Source organism: Pseudophryne corroboree, chromosome 3, assembly GCF_028390025.1.
Source record: "Pseudophryne corroboree isolate aPseCor3 chromosome 3, aPseCor3.hap2, whole genome shotgun sequence".
NCBI lineage: Eukaryota > Metazoa > Chordata > Amphibia > Anura > Myobatrachidae > Pseudophryne > Pseudophryne corroboree.
The window spans coordinates 555006885-555024946 of record NC_086446.1 but is presented as its reverse complement, the minus strand read 5'-3'; positions in this window follow the sequence as shown (position 1 = coordinate 555024946).

Genomic DNA, 18062 nt, shown 5'->3' with positions numbered 1-18062 from the left:
TCTCAAGTTATGCAAGTCCTCAGTGTCTTTAACCCTCGCTCCCAAGTTATACAAATCCTCAGTGTCTTTAACCACCGTTCTCAAGTTCTTCAAATCATCAGTGTCTTTAACCACCGCTATCAAGTTCTTCAAATCATCATTGTCTTTAACCACCGCTCTCAAGTTCTTCAAATCATCAGTGTCTTTAACCACCGCTCTCAAGTTCTTCAAATCATCAGTGTCTTTGGCCACCGCTCTCAAGTTCTTCAAATCATTAGTGTCTTTAACCACCGCTCTCAAGTTCTTCAAATCATCATAGTCTTTAACCACCGCTCCCAAGTTCTTTAAATCATCAGTGTCTTTAACCACCGCTCTCAAGTTCTACAAATTATCAGAGTCTTAACCACCGCTCTCAAGTTCTTAAAATCATCATTGTCTTTTAACCACCGCTCTCAAGTTCTTCAGTCACCAGTATCTTTTACCATCACTCACAAGTACTTTCTGGACATTTCTCCATACGCTCCTTCTCTGTTATGTGACATTGTGTTGCCCCCTTCCTGCAATAAAGTCCTTTAATATTTTCACCAAGCTTTACTGTCAGAGTCCTGTATGAGGAAGACCTATATCAAGCCATCCCTGTTCCGACCCAACTGTGGTTCCTCTCCCCTACCATCGGGAGAACCCCCGAGTTCACAACACCCCCAACCTAGGTCAGTGACAGTATACTCAGGCCTCATGGACCCGGGGGATTGGAGCCCAGAGGCAAGTACCATTCAGGACTTGATTTCTCGAGTACAAAGTCAGGAAGCAGCACAGGGCCAGGTGATGCATTATCTCCAGGAATTATCTGGTCGGCTGGATCAAATTCAGACTTCTCTGGCTTCAGTAGTACCGGCCCCAGCTCCAGTACCTGTTCCAGTGGTTGTCTCTAGTAATGTTCTATCCTCCTCTGGAACCAGGTCACGCCTTCAGCTCCCTACTCCTTCTTGCTATAATGGGAATCCAAAGAATTGCCGTGGTTTTCTCAATCAGTGCGAGGTACATTTTGAACTGCTTTCACATAACTTCCCTACTGATCGGTCCAAGGTGGCATACATTATTTCTTTGCTCGAGGGTTCAGCGTTGGATTGGGTATCTCCATTATGGGAGCGATCTGATCCATTGGTTTCTAGTTACACCAATTTCATTACGTCATTCCAGAGGATCTTTGATGAGTCCGGCAGGACAACCGCTGCCTCTGCAGACTTGCTTCGTGTCCGACAAGGCTCTCATTCAGTGGGACAGTATGTGATTAATTTTCAGACCATAGCCTCAGAACTGCGCTGGAATAATGATGCTCTTCGGGCTGGCTTTTGGAACGGGCTCTCCGATCGTCTAAAGGACGAGTTGGTCACTAGAGATTTGCCGGATTCTTTAGAATAGTTGATCTCACTCTGTGTAAAGGTGGATCTTCGCATGCAGGAATGAGGTGGCGAACGTAGTCGGTCAGATCGATCAAGGGTCCAATCTCTTCCGTCTAAGCAGACGGTTATTCCAAATCCTTATGAACCCATGCAGATTAATCGATCTCGGCTGTACCCAGAGGAATGTCAGCGTCGTCGTGAGGGTAGACTCTGCCTCTACTGTGGAGCTGCGGATCATTTTCTCAAGTTTTGCAAGTCTCGCCCGGGAAACGGGCAGTCCTAGCTTATTCCGGAGGAGTTGAGCTAGGGGTTTCTTCTAAACCTTCTCCGCCAGTGGACTGTTTACTCTCCGTGTCTCTGTTTACGGGGTCAGTAGCCAAACCCGTTAAGGCTCTGCGGGACTCAGGGGCTGCAGGTAATTTTATTTCCCTTTCCTGTGCCCAGGATCTGGGTTTTCAGTAACGGTCGGTCGAACGACCTATTACGTTGACTGCTATCAATGGTACCCAAATTTCTAACGGTCTGATTTCAAGTTGTACAGTACCAATCAAACTGCAAGTGGGAGCTCTGCATCAAGAACACCTGGAATTTCTAGTGATTCGGGAGATGCCCCACGATCTGGTTCTTGGACTTCCTTGGCTCAAACTTCACAACCCTCACGTCGACTGGAGTTTGACACAGATAACATCTTGGAGTCCTTTTTGTCATTCGAATTGTCTCACCCCTGTCTATCCACTCCGTGTATCTTCCAAGTCAGATGAAGGGCTCATTCCGGAGGCCTATCGGGAGTTTTCTGACATGTTCTTGGAGCAAGCGGCCGATCAGCTACCACCGCATAGACCCTGGGACTGCCCCATTGAGCTCATTCCGGGGAAAATGCCACCTCGGGGTCGCACTTATCCCTTATCATTACCCGAGACCCAAGCTATGTCGGACTATATCAAGTCTAATTTGCAGAAAGGATTCATCCGCCCCGTTACCTCCCAGGCGGGGGCGGGTCTCTTTTTTGTGAAGAAGAAGGACGTAGGGCTGAGACCATGTATTGACTATCGTGGTCTAAATGATGTCACCATTAAGAATAAGTATCCTTTGCCACGCATTACGGAGCTTTTTGATAGAGTTCGTGGAGTCCGAGTTTTCACCAAGCTTGATTTAAGGGGAGCTTATAATTTGATATGTATTCGACAGGGGGACGAATGGAAGACGGCCTTCAATACCAGGGATGGGCATTATGAGTATCTGGTAATGCTGTTTGGCCTCAGCAACGCCCCTGCCGTCTTCCAGGGATTCATTAATGAAGTGTTTCGGGATATGCTATACCTAAGTGAAGTGGTATATTTGGATGACATTCTGATATTTTCTAAAAATCTCACAGAGCACAGAATACAGGTCAAGGAGGTACTTCTTCGATTGCGAGAGAATCATCTTTATGGCAAGATTTCCAAATGTACTTTTGAGGTTCCTTCTATTCCATTTCTTGGTTACATCATTTCGGGCACGGAGCTTCGTATGGATCCAGAGAAACTCACTGCCATCCGGGACTGGACTCAGCCTCTTTCCTTGAAAGCGGTACAACGATTTCTGGGTTTTGCAAATTACTACCGGAAATTCATAAAGGGATTTTCTACCATCGTGGCACCTATTACTGCCCTGACCAAGAAGGGTTCTGACCCAAGTCATTGGTCCTCCGAAGCTGTAGCAGCGTTCGCTCAGTTAAAGGCAGTCTTTATGTCTGCTCCAGTACTTCAACAACCAAATTTTTCAAAACCATTCTTTTTGGAAGTTGATGCCTCCACGGTAGGCATAGGTGCCGTGCTTTTGCAGAATGCTCCAGATGGGAAGTTACATCCATGTGGTTTCCATTCTCGCAAATTCTCTCCTGCGGAACAGAATTACACCATTGGAGACAAAGAGCTTTTGGCAATAAAATCTGCCTTGGAGGAATGTAGATATCTGTTGGAAGGTGCTAAACACCTAATTACAATTTTCACTGATCATAAGAATTTGCTGTACCTCAAGACGGCCCAGTGCTTGAATCGCCGTCAAGCTAGATGGGCTCTCTTCCTTACTCGGTTTTCGTTTGTTATTAAGTACCGGGCCGGGACTTTTAACACCAAGGTTAATGCTTTATCCCGTTCCTTAACAGCTTCGGATGAGGAGAATTCCGTTGAGAAGGCTTTGATTCTCAGTTCAGTTTCTATGTCAGCGGCTCCCACCGCTCTGGGCCCTCCTCCTGGGAGAATGTCTGTGCCAGCTTAATTTCGACCAAGGTTGTTGCAGTGGGCTCATATTTCCAAGTTTTCCGGTCACCCTGGAGTTCAAAAGATGTGGGAGTTTCTATGAAGGTCTTACTGGTGGGACACTATGAAGAAGGATATTCAAGATTATGTCAACTCATGTCCTCAGTGTGCTCAGCACAAAATTCTTCGTTTGCCTCCTGCGGGGTTGTTGCATCCACTGTCCATTCCTCAGAGGCATTGGACCCATATCTCTATGGACTTTGTCACCGAATTGTCCCTCTCCAAGGGTCACAATACTGTCTGGGTAATTATCGACCGTTTCTCTAAGATGGCACATTTCGTACCTTTGACCGGGTTACCATCAGCTCCTAAGTTGGCGTTGTTATTTATCCGAGAACATTTCCGCCTGCACGGCTTACATCAGGAAATTGTCTCTGACCGGGGGGGTACAATTCACTGCAAGATTCTGGAGAGCTCTCTGTGCGGCCTTACAAATAAAACTCAAGTTTTCATCCGCTTACCATCCACAAACCAATGGGCAACTGAACGCGTCAATCAAGATTTAGAGACTTTTCTCCGTGTTTATCTCTCTCCCGAGTTTGCCCACAATCATCTGTACCACTCTTCGACTGGTGAGTCCACATTTTTCATTAATTACGGGTTCCATCCTCAAGTTCCTGAATTACCCATTTGTCCTCCGGCGGATGTTCCTGCTGCAGCCTCTACTCTTCGAAACTTCAACCAAATTTGGAGTCGAATTCATGCTAATCTCAAGAGAGTCTCCGGCCGCTATAAGTTCTTTGCGGATAGGAAGCGACGAGCAGCTCCCCAATACAGGGTTGGTGACAGGGTATGGCTCTCCACCCGCAACCTCCGGTTAAGGGTGCCCACTATGAAGTTCACCCCAAAGTTTATTGGTCCTTACCCTGTGTTACAAGTCCTGAACCCGGTTGTCTGCAAATTGGGATTGCCTTCCCACCTCCGGATACCAAACTCCTTTCATGTCTCTCTCCTTTGCCCCCTTATTTTAAACTGGTTCCATTTAAAATCCCAGAGGCCAACCTCTGCTGAGTCTGAAGCTGGAACGGACTTTGAAATCAAAGCTATTCTCGACTCTCGTTATCTTCACAAGAATCTACAGTATTTGGTGGAGTGGAAAGGTTTTGGCCCCGAGGAGAGGAGTTGGGTCAAGGCTACTGAAGTTATGGCTCCCCGACTGGTGCGGATTTTCCATTCCAGACATCCAACAAAACCTGGAAAGTGTCCGGGGGCCACTCCTGGAGGAGGGGGTACTGTCACATGCCATGGGCGGCGTTCGCCGCGCTTACCCCTGCGTGCCTGCTGGTCTGTGTTGCGGCCTCCGCCTTAGGTGGTACACGGGCTTCGGCTTCCACTGCGCTCCAATCACCAGTGCTTCTCGGAGTCAGCGTGGGCTGCAGGTTTAACGTCGCTCTCAAGTTATACAAGTCTTCAGTGTCTTTAACCCTCGCTCCCAAGTTATACAAGTCCTCAGTGTCTTTAACCCTCGCTCTCAAGTTATACAAGTCTTCAGTGTCTTTAACCCTCGCTCCCAAGTTATACAAATCCTCAGTGTCTTTAACCACCGTTCTCAAGTTCTTCAAATCATCAGTGTCTTTAACCACCGCTCTCAAGTTCTTCAAATCATCATTGTCTTTAACCACCGCTCTCAAGTTCTTCAAATCATTAGTGTCTTTGGCCACCGCTCTCAAGTTCTTCAAATCATTAGTGTCTTTAACCACCGTTCTCAAGTTCTTCAAATCATCAGTGTCTTTTAACCACCGCTCTCAAGTTCTTCAGTCACCAGTATCTTTTACCATCACTCACAAGTACTTTCTGGACATTTCTCCATACGCTCCTTCTCTGTTATGTGACATTGTGTTGCCCCCTTCCTGCAATAAAGTCCTTTAATATTTTCACCAAGCTTTACTGTCAGAGTCCTGTATGAGGAAGACCTATATAAAGCCATCCCTTTTCCGACCCAACTGTGGTTCCTCTCCCCTACCATCGGGAGAACCCCCGAGTTCACAACACCCCCAACCTAGGTCAGTGACAGAGAGTGGTCACGAAAATCTGAAAATCAATGATGACCTAGGTGTATATTTACTAAGGCAGGTTTTATTTCAGCTATTATTATTTTTTTGGGCATTTACTAAAGCCAAATGGTCATTGTCCCTCCAATAATCCCTTCAGATCTCTTTTCAGGGACTCGGCCCCTAATTTAGATAGCTGGGCTGCGTTTTTTGCTGCACTGCGATCAGAAAGTCGCCGCCTACAGGGGGAGTGTATTTTTGCTGTGCAAGTGTGCAATCGCATGTGTAGCAGAGCTGCACAGAGTTACTCTTCCAGTACAATTGAATCCTGCTGATTGAGGCCGGAGCTGACATCAGACACCCTCCCTGAAAACACTTGAGCCCGCCTGCGTTTTTCCGGACACTCCCTGAAAACGGTCAGTTGCCACCCACAAACGGCCTCTTACTGTTAATCACCTTGCAAACGCCCATGCAAATGGATCATTCGCCCCATCCTGTTGCTGATCGTCGATGCCCGTTTTAGCCATCCAACATGCCGGCGCATTGCGGTGCATGTGCATGCGCAGTTTGGATCTGATTGCCCGCTGTGTGAAAATGCACAGCAGTGATCAGATCTGAATTACTCCCTCTTTACATAAGCCTATAATCCACAAGTTCCTGAAAGTTATACTATCAAGTGAATCAGGATATAGAGTACTTTAAGAGACACACTTTACTACTAAAAGTATGAGAATGCATCCTTGGTTCAGGTGCCTTGATTACTCATGATAAAGCATGATGTGTTTCTTAATGATCCTGCAAAGGTGGAAGTTAATTTGCTGTCAACTGATCAATCTGGCTTTACAATATCAGAGGCCTCTTGATATTGTAGTAGACGGTGAGTAAGCAGGTGTTTCTGTCACCATCAGATGATGTGGAGAATGCACAGGTAGGAGGAAGACAAAAGAAACCATAAACAAAAATACTTCAAATATGATTGACACCACAGAGGATGGCTCCCTGTGGTGTTATGTGGTTTGGCCTCTACCTAAACCACCCCTAGTGTAAACACTTTATCTAGGTTGAGTAATAGATGTTGCTGGTGTTGTCCCGGTACTACTCACTGAGGAAAGGACAATAGAGGTCCGCTGGTACTAAGGGGGTAATTCAGACTGGATTGCTGTAGCGGCAGCGATCACAGTCTGAATCCTTTTGTGGAGTGCGCTCATGCACCCTGGGAGCCCAGTGAGGTGCTAACAGCATCTCAGGGCTGCGATCGCCTCTGCCTGATTGACAGACAGAAGCAGTCGCGAGGAGGGAGGGGGCGTGCCAACGGCATTCAAGCACCATTGGCGGGGTATGCTCCGGACAACGCAGGCATGTCCAGACTGTTGTGGGGGCGGGCTGCGATGGTTGTGTGACATCACATGCAGCCGCTGTGACCCAAGACAGCTAGGCTGCGCAGGTAGGGAGCTACTCGCCGGGTGCAAAAGGGGGGGAATAGAGCCTGACATGCAGGGTGGACTAGCCCTGTGCTGGGCGTCCCCCTGCATGTCAGAGAAACTGATCATAAATTTGCTAAATTTAGCACATCTCTGATCAGATCTGAATTACCCTCTAGGTGGTCTCACATCATTACACTGTGAAGAAAAAACATGTCCAACTTACGAGAGTGCTGTGCATTTTTATTATGCTTTATTAATGTTTAAAACAATGGAAAAAAGCACAGTGCATGCATTTATGGGTAAGAGTATACTGTACCTACAGTACATCACCAGCCTGTTGCTGTGCTGGATGCCTATCACAATTGTATGTACAGTACATTTACTTCTACATTAAGTTCCACTGTATATCTCCTCATATGACTAGTATTCAATAATGAGGGAAGACAATCTTTTGTGACTTCAGAAACCCTTATATCCTGACCAAGTTTATATGCCTCTGGATATTGGAATATATTTTTACAGTGTACCATAGTGTACATTATGTGTATTTTATGAACCCTACTTCATTCACAGCATGGCAAGTCACATTCAATCACTTTCATTTGTGTCTTTTTTGGTGTCTTTGCGTCCTTATTGCCCAGTACATCATAACACCACACAGTCATTTGGATGGAGATGAATGAAGCAGTGGAAAGAGTGGAGGAGTGAGCCAGTGGAGAAGTTGCCCATGGCAACCAATCAGCTGCTACTTATAATTTAATAGAATGCACTTGATAGGACTTCCGCTTCCGGATTCTGATGTGCAGCCGCTAGTCCCCGGAGCTCCGGACCGCCGGCCACCCTCACCTCCTTAATCACGGCTATTTAGCCTCTCTTGGGGGACCCCAGCTGTGGGAGACTGCTGGCGCCGCATCCCGCTGCATGGACAGGTATTTTCCTGTCATGCCCAGATCGCGAGCGCCGAAGGAGAAACAGCAGCGGGGACCCTCTCAAACCAAGGTGGCGCTGGACGCCGTCTCCCGCCAGGTGCAGCGAGATTTGTCACCTCTTCTGCCAGAGGACAGCACCCGCGAGGCTGAAGAAGGGGACCTCTCTGAAGGAGACTCACGCCCTGCTACAACTACTAAAAAGGTACAGTGCAGCACAGCTCTGAACGGAGACATGATAGCTACAATTCAGGCTGCCATAGCCCCCATGTTAAAGGAGCAGACGGCTGATATTAACAAGCAACTGTCCCATCTCACACAAAAAGTTCTTAATGTGGAACAAAGACTGGGTGAGACATTTGCAGATGTGGCGAATCTTAAAAAGTCGACATACCAGAATACCAAAGATATACATGTGCTGCAAAATAAAATCCAAGATCTGGAAATTAGGTCTCGCAGAGGGAATTTGAGGATTATAGGCTTGCCGGAGTCTGTCAAGGGCCAAGATCTATTTGATTTTATTAAATTGACTCTGCCTGATTTACTGATGGTAAAAGATAGATGCTCTGACCTTATTATAGAAAGGGCTCATAGGCTTGGCCCGATACGGCCACAAGAGGGAGCCAGACCACGTGCAATAATCTTTAAGCCACTGAACTTCCTTCACAAGGAGCTGCTGTGGACGGCATCTCGTCGACAGCGTCAGCTTCCATGGGAAGGCCATAAGATATTAATTTTTCAAGATTATTCTGCAGAACTTTCAAAGGCGCGGCGGGATTTCGCACCTTTATGCTCCAAGCTTATACAAGACGGCAGAAAGTTCGCTCTCCTTTACCCGGCGCGATTGCGCCTATACAATGGCTCCTCCTTCAAGGATTTTCTGTCCCCGAGAGATGCAGAGGCCTACCTAGCGGAGATGTCCACGGAAGACGCCTATGTCTCTAGGATGTCTGAGTGTGAATGAGTTTCCTGGGATCTTCAATACCAGTTTAATGTGGAGCATCACTTTTTGATGTAATCGCACACTCTCCTGTAGACACTGTATCGGGACTACTCATTAGGAACTGCTGCTGAATATATACTACCAAGTTCCACAGTAATTGATAGATAGTGCACGCTACGAGTATGTTCTTACTGAACATCACTACTGGTATCAATAATCCGTGCCTGCATTTATATGTTCTTGCAACTGTTTGTTTACCCAGTTAGACCTATTGTTCTTGGTGTCCCATCTGCTAGATTAGAGGTCTCCAATATATTACATTCTTTCTGCCCATCTTCTGTTGAGATGACAAGTATAGGTGCATCACGTGAATCTATATACGCTACTAACTTAATCATTACTTCTCCTGAAGGGAGAGAGCCCTCACACGCCCCCCCCCCCACCCCCCCATCTACCCCCCCCCCCCCCCCACTCCTTCACATTGTTCACATTGTGGGGTTTTCCCTGGTTTCTTGGATGATCTAGGCTCTCCCCTTTCAGATACTACGCACTGCTTTTGTAGTTTATTGATAGTTTGATGATGGAGGATTATGTTAACGCTGATGTGCTGCCGTAGCGCCACGGTTCATGATATACCCAGCTGCTGTACTGATATGGCACTGAGGGCACGTAATTCTACCGGTAACTTATAATTCTTGTTACCCTGGCACTATATATGTTCTGATGGGGGTGGAGACCCGGCGGTTGGAGTACCTGCCTTGCATGACAATGACTCTGAGTAACCGAGAGTTACTCAACATGTTCGGAAATTCTAAACGTGTTATATGCTGTTTTTTATTATTTTGTGTTTTTTATTTTCTTTGTATGTTGGCCACAACACAGGCCTACTTTCTGCTCCTGTCCTTGCCCCTCCCCGACCGTCCTGATGTCAATGATGCTAGTCAGTACCTATGCTATCCTGGGCTCTTATGGCGGACCATTAGACCCAGGTTCGAGGTTATCTATAAGCCTTTCGGCACATTGAACTGCAATCCCCTCATGCCCTGGGTCCATGTTGCTGAAAATTGGTAGTTGGAACTTAGGTGAATTTAATTCGCCTAAAAAGCAAGTGTGTGCTATTGTACCTATGTAAACTACGCCTGGACGTAGTTTGTTTACAAGAAACCCACCTTATTCCTAGTGAAATACTTAAACTTAACATACTTGGATGGAAGGTTTTGACGTCAGCCTCATTTAATTCTAAAGCCAGAGGGGTGGCCATTATTGCAAGATCTAGCATTCAAATAGATGTCTCTGATAATATAGCTGACATTTCAGGCCGATATGTTGTCTGTCAATTACTGTATGACCAGACGAAGTTTCTCTGCGCCTCGATATATGCCCCCAATGCATACTCGAAACCTTTCCTGCAGAAGCCAGTAACACTATTGCTTCCATACTCACATATGTCCATGATCATATGTGGAGATATGAATCTAATCTCTGCCGTCCAGCTGGACCGACAGAACACTGTTGGTACCAAGGTTAGGGTGCCCCGATTTGGTGTCCCACAGGTAGCGAAAGAGCTTCAATTGGCGGACGCATGGCGTGCTCTACATCCAACTGACAGTGTTTTCTCCTGCCTCTCTGCAGCTACTAATAATCTTTCTAGAATAGACTATATTTTGATGTCCGTGGCCTTACTTCCACAAGCCTCCGATGTATGTATGGAGCCGATCATGATTTCAGACCATGCAGTGGTATGGGCGGACATTAAAATGTCCCCCGATAAAGGGAATTGTTTTCGCTGGCGCTGTCCTTCTTCTCTCAAATCTTCGCAGACTCTCAGGGATTTAGTGCTTAGAACATGGGAAAATTTCTTACATGATAACCTAGAGACGAAAGAGAACAATATAGTGCTGTTCTGGCAAGCCTTTAAGGCGACTGTTATGGGAGTTATCATCTCTCACTCCACGGCCCTCAAAAAGGAGGCACTCCGAGACTACTTAGCAGCGACTTTTACTTCCTGCTTTCAACTTTATTCTTTATCCCCATCCCCAACCACCAGAGAGGCATACCTCACAGCCAAGAATCATTTTGACGGTATATTCATTGAAATGGAGGCCTCTTAAACCTTCACAAAAAACTGCAAATCATATAGACTCGCTAACAAGTCGAGTAAATTATTGTCAAACTTATTAAATGAACAGCGCATACCCTCTATAATATATCCCCTGAAAATGAAAGATGGCACTCTAACTTCCTCTGACACGCAGATAGCGGAAGTGTTGTCGGAATTTTATGGTGAATTATACGCAGCCCCACTAGCGTCCTCTCCAGAGACGTCCCTCTTTTGGGAGGGCTTGCCTGTTCCGCAGCTGTCGCCTGACTTGGGAGATTCACTATTAGGTGCCATAACTCAGGATGAGGTGTCCCTTGCTATTTCCCAGCTTAAAGGGGGGAAGGCACCGGGCCCGGATGGATTCACAACAGATTTTTATAAACTGTTAGCTCCCCATGTTACCCATATACTGGTTATGGTTTTTAACTCTATACTAAACACAGGCGAGCTGCCTTTATATTATAATACAGCCAATATTAGGGTACTGCTGAAGCCAGATAGGGACCGCTCTGACCCGGGGTCGTATAGGCCCATATCGCTATTAAATATTGAATACAAAATACTGACCAAAATCTTAGCATCCAGACTAAGTCGAGCGCTACCCACCCTTATTCACAGAGACCATACGGGATTTGTTGCGGGTAGAAACCCGATGGCAAATGTGAGGAGACTGTTGGCGGCGGTTTGTGACTCCCAGTGCAGCATGTCGAACACATCCAGAGCACTCCTCTCCCTGGACGCAGAAAAAGCTTTCCACATGGTGCACTGGGATCATCTTTATGACGTGCTAGCTCGTTTTGCAATCCCACAGAAGTTTATCTCTTTTCTAAAAACATTATACTCTAGTCCCTCCTCCCAAATTATATGCAATAGCTTGCTGTCTTCTCCTTTCCAGATAATGAGAGGCACCCGGCAGGGCTGTCCTCTCTCCCCCCTCTTGTTTATACTGGCTTTAGAACCACTGGCGATATCCCTAAGACACTCCCCTTGGTATTAGTGATGAGCGGGTTCGGTTCCTCGGAAACCGAACCCACCCGAACTTCACCCATTTTACACGGGTCCGAGGCATACTCGGATTCTCCCGTATGGCTCGGTTAACCCGAGCGCGCCCGAACGTCATCATCCCGCTGTCGGATTCTTGCGAGATTCGGATTCTATATAAGCAGCCGCGCGTCGCCGCCATTTTCGCTCATGCATTGGAAATGCTAGGGAGAGGACGTGGCTGGCGTCCTCTCCGTTTATTGTTGAACTCGATTGTGCTTGATTGCTTAATTGTGGGGAGGACTGGGGAGCAGCTGTATAATATAGGAGGAGTACAGTGCAGAGTTTTGCTGATCAGTGACCAGCAGTTTTATCCGTTTTCTGCATGAATAAAATGCTCCTTATCTGTGCTCAGTGTGCTGCATATATCTGTGCTCACACTACTTAATTGTGGGGACTTGGGAGCAGCTGTATTATATAGCAGGAGTACAGTGCAGAGTTTTGCTGACAGTGACCACCAGTATACGTTGTCTGCCTGAAAAACACTCCATATATGTGCTCAGTGTGCTACTTTATTGTGGGGACTGGGGACCACCAGTGTAATATATATATAGGAGGAGTACAGTGCAGAGTTTTGCTGACCAGTGACCACCAGTATATGTTGTCTGCCTGAAAAACACTCCATATCTGTGCTGCATTGTAGACAGTATATAGTAGGAGTACAGTGCATAATTTTGCTGACCACCAGTATATAATATATAGGAGTACGGTACAGAAGGCCACTGCTGTACCTACCTCTGTGTCGTCAAGTATACTATTCATCCATACCTGTGGTGCATTTCAGTTTTGCACAGTTTGCTGACCACCAGTTTATAATATATATAGCAGTACGGTACAGTAGGCCACTACTGTACCTACCTCTGTGTCATCAAGTATACTATCCATCCATACCTGTGGTGCATTTCATTATTGCACAGTTTGCTGACCACCAGTATATAATATATAGCATTACGGTACAGTAGGCCACTGCTGTACCTACCTCTGTGTCGTCAAGTATACTATCCATCCATACCTGTGGTGCATTTCATTTTTGCACAGTTTGCTGACCACCAGTATATAATATATAGCATTACGGTACAGTAGGCTACTGCTGTATCTACCTCTGTGTCGTCAAGTATACTATCCATCCATACCTGTGGTGCATTTCATTTTTGCACAGTTTGCTGACCACCAGTATATAATATATAGCATTACGGTACAGTAGGCCACTGCTGTACCTACCTCTGTGTCGTCAAGTATACTATCCATCCATACCTGTGGTGCATTTCAGTTTTGCACAGTTTGCTGACCACCAGTATATAATATATAGCATTACGGTACAGTAGGCTACTGCTGTACCTACCTCTGTGTCGTCAAGTATACTATCCATCCATACCTGTGGTGCATTTCATTTTTGCACAGTTTGCTGACCACCAGTATATAATATATAGCATTACGGTACAGTAGGCTACTGCTGTACCTACCTCTGTGTCGTCAAGTATACTATCCATCCATACCTGTGGTGCATTTCATTTTTGCACAGTTTGCTGACCACCAGTATATAATATATAGCATTACGGTACAGTAGGCCACTGCTGTACCTACCTCTGTGTCGTCAAGTATACTATCCATCCATACCTGTGGTGCATTTTAGTTTTGCACAGTTTGCTGACCACCAGTGTATAATATATTGCATTACGGTACAGTAGGCTACTGCTGTACCTACCTCTGTGTCGTCAAGTATACTATCCATCCATACCTGTGGTGCATTTCATTTTTGCACAGTTTGCTGACCAGCAGTATATAATATATAGCATTACGGTACAGTAGGCCACTGCTGTACCTACCTCTGTGTCGTCAAGTATACTATCCATCCATACCTGTGGTGCATTTCAGTTTTGCACAGTTTGCTGACCACCAGTATATAATATATATAGCAGTACGGTACAGTAGGCCACTGCTGTACCTACCTCTGTGTCGTTAAGTATACTATCCATCCATACCTGTGGTGCATTTCAGTTGTGCGCAGTATATATAGTAGTAGGCCATTGCTATTGATACTGGCATATAATTCCACACATTAAAAAATGGAGAACAAAAATGTGGAGGTTAAAATAGGGAAAGATCAAGATCCACTTCCACCTCGTGCTGAAGCTGCTGCCACTAGTCATGGCCGAGACGATGAAATGCCATCAACGTCGTCTGCCAAGGCCGATGCCCAATGTCATAGTAGAGAGCATGTAAAATCCAAAAAACAAAAGTTCAGTAAAATGACCCAAAAATCAAATTGAAAGCGTCTGATGAGAAGCGTAAACTTGCCAATATGCCATTTACGACACGGAGTGGCAAGGAACGGCTGAGGCCCTGGCATATGTTCATGGCTAGTGGTTCAGATTCACATGAGGATGGAAGCACTCATCCTCTCGCTAGAAAAATGAAAAGACTTAAGCTGGCAAAAGCACAGCAAAGAACTGTGCGTTCTTCTAAATCACAAATCCCCAAGGAGAGTCCAATTGTGTCGGTTGCGATGCCTGACCTTCCCAACACTGGACGGGAAGAGCTTGCGCCTTCCACCATTTGCACGCCCCCTGCAAGTGCTGGAAGGAGCACCCGCAGTCCAGTTCCTGATAGTCAAATTGAAGATGTCACTGTTGAAGTACACCAGGATGCGGATATGGGTGTTGCTGGCGCTGGGGAGGAAATTGACAAGGAGGATTCTGATGGTGAGGTGGTTTGTTTAAGTCAGGCACCCGGGGAGACACCTGTTGTCCGTGGGAGGAATATGGCCATTGACATTCCTGGTCAAAATACAAAAAAAATCAGCTCTTCGGTGTGGAATTATTTCAACACAAATGCGGACAACAGGTTTTAAGCCGTGTGTTGCCATTTGTCAAGCTGTAATAAGTAGGGGTAAGGACGTTGACCACCTAGGAACATCCTCCCTTATACGTCACCAGGACCGCATTCATCAGAAGTCAGTGACTAGTTCAAAAACTTTGGGTGACAGCGGAAGGAGTCTACTGACAACTAAATCCCTTCCTCTTGTAACCAAGCTCCTGCAAACCACACCACCAACTACCTCAGTGTCAATTTCCTCCTTAACCAGGAAAGCCAATGGTCCGGCAGGCCATGTCACTGTCAAGTCTGACGAGTCATCTCCTTCCTGGGATTCCTCCGATGCATCCTTGAGTGTAACGCCTACTGCTGCTGGCGCTGCTGTTGTTGCTGCTGGGAGTCGATCGTCATCCCAGAGGGGAAGTCGGAAGACCACTTGTACTACTTCCAGTAAGCAATTGACTGTCCAACAGTCCTTTGCGAGGAAGATGAAATATCACAGCAGTCATTTTGCTGCAAAGCAGATAACTCAGGCCTTGGCAGCCTGGGCGGTGAGAAACGTGGTTCCGGTATCCACCGTTAATTCAGAGGCAACTAGAGACTTGATTGAGGTACGGTGTCCCCGGTACCAAATACCATCTAGGTTCCATTTCTCTAGGCAGGCGATACCAAAAATGTACACAGACCTCAGAAAAAGAGTCACCAGTGTCCTAAAAAATGCAGTTGTATCCAATGTCCACTTAACCACGGACATGTGGACAAGTGGAGCAGGGCAGACTCAGGACTATATGACTGTGACAGCCCACTGGGTAGATGTATAGCCTCCCGCATCAAGAACAGCAGCGGCGGCACCAGTAGCAGCATCTCGCAAACGCCAACTCGTTCCTAGGCAGGCTACGCTTTGTATCACCGCTTTCCAAAAGAGGCACACAGCTTACCCCAAATTGGACTCTCCTGGGGATTTGTGACATCGGACAACGCCACCAATATTGTGCGTGCATTACATCTGGGCAAATTCCAGCACGTCCCATGTTTTGCACATACATTGAATTTGGTGGTGCAGAATTATTTAAAAAACGACAGGGGCGTGCAAGAGATGCTGTTGGTGGCCCGAAGAATTGCGGGCCACTTTAGGCATTTAGCCACCGCGTGCCGAAGACTGGAGCACAACCAAACATTCCTGAACCTGCCCTGCCATCATCTGAAGCAAGAGGTGGTAACGAGGTGGAATTCAACCCTCTATATGCTTCAGAGGATGGAGGAGCAGCAAAAGGCCATTCAAGCCTATACATCTGCCCACGATACAGGCAAAGGAGGGGGAATGCACCTGACTCAAGCGCAGTGGAGAATGATTTCAACGTTGTGCAAGGTTCTGCAACCCTTTGAACTTGCCACACGTGAAGTCAGTTCAGACACTGCCAGCCTGAGTCAGGTCATTTCCCTCATCAGGCTTTTGCAGAAGAAGCTGGAGACATTGAAGGAGGAGCTAAAACAGAGCGATTCCGCTAGGCATGTGGGACTTGTGGATGGAGCCCTTAATTCGCTTAACCAGGATTCACGGGTGGTCAATCTGTTGAAATCAGAGCACTACATTTTGGCCACCGTGCTCGATCCTAGATTTAAAACCTACGTTGTATCTCTCTTTCCGGCAGACACAAGTCTGCAGAGGTTCAAAGACCTGCTGGTGAGAAAATTGTCAAGTCAAGCGGAACGTGACCCGTCAACATCTCCTCCTTCACATTCTCCCGCAACTGGGGGTGCGAGGAAAAGGCTAAGAATTCCGAGCCCACCTGCTGGCGGTGATGCAGGGCAGTCTGGAGCGAGTGCTGACATCTGGTCCGGACTAAAGGACCTGCCAACGATTACTGACATGTCGTCTACTGTCACTGCATATGATTCTCTCACCATTGAAAGAATGGTGGAGGATTATATGAGTGACCGCATCCAAGTAGGCACGTCATACAGACCGTACGTATACTGGCAGGAAAAAGAGGCAATTTGGAGGCCCTTGCACAAACTGGCTTTATTCTACCTAAGTTGCCCTCCCTCCAGTGTGTACTCCGAAAGAGTGTTTAGTGCAGTCGCTCACCTTGTCAGCAATCGGCGTACAAGGTTACTTCCAGAAAATGTGGAGAAGATGATGTTCATCAAAATGAATTATAATCAATTCCTCCGTGGAGACATTCACCAGCAGCAATTGCCTCCAGAAAGTACACAGGGACCTGAGATGGTGGATTCCAGTGGGGACGAATTAATAATCTGTGAGGAGGGGGATGTACACAGTGAAAGGGGTGAGGAATCGGAGGATGATGATGAGGTGGACATCTTGCCTCTGTAGAGCCAGTTTGGAGAGATTGATTGCTTCTTTTTTTGGTGGGGGCCCAAACCAACCAGTCATTTCAGTCACAGTCGTGTGGCAGACCCTGTCGCTGAAATGATGGGTTCGTTAAAGTGTGCATGTCCTGTTTATACAACATAAGGGTTTGTGGGAGGGCCCAAGGACAATTCCATCTTGCACCTCTTTTTTCTTTCATTTTTCTTTGCATCATGTGCTGTTTGGGGACAATTTTTTTGAAGTGCCATCCTGCCTGACACTGCAGTGCCACTCCTAGATGGGCCAGGTGTTTGTGTCGGCCACTTGTGTCGCTTAGCTTAGTCACACAGCGACCTTGGTGCGCCTCTTTCATTTTTCTTTGCATCATGTGCTGTTTGGGGACAATTTTTTAAATCTGCCATCCTGCCTGACACTGCAGTGCCACTCCTAGATGGGCCAGGTGTTTGTGTCGGCCACTTGTGTCGCTTAGCTTAGTCACACAGCGACCTTGGTGCACCTCTTTTTTTCTTTGCATCATGTGCTGTTTGGGGACAATTTTTTTGAAGTGCCATCCTGCCAGACACTGCAGTGCTACTCCTAGATGGGCCAGGTGTTTGTGTCGGTCACTTGGGTCGCTTAGCTTAGCCATCCAGCGACCTCGGTGCAAATTTTAGGACTAAAAATAAAATTTTGAGGTGTGAGGTGTTCAGAATAGACTGAAAATGAGTGGAAATTATGGTTATTGAGTTTAATAATACTATGGGATCAAAATGACCCACAAATTCTATGATTTAAGCTGTTTTTGAGGGTTTTTTGTAAAAAAAAA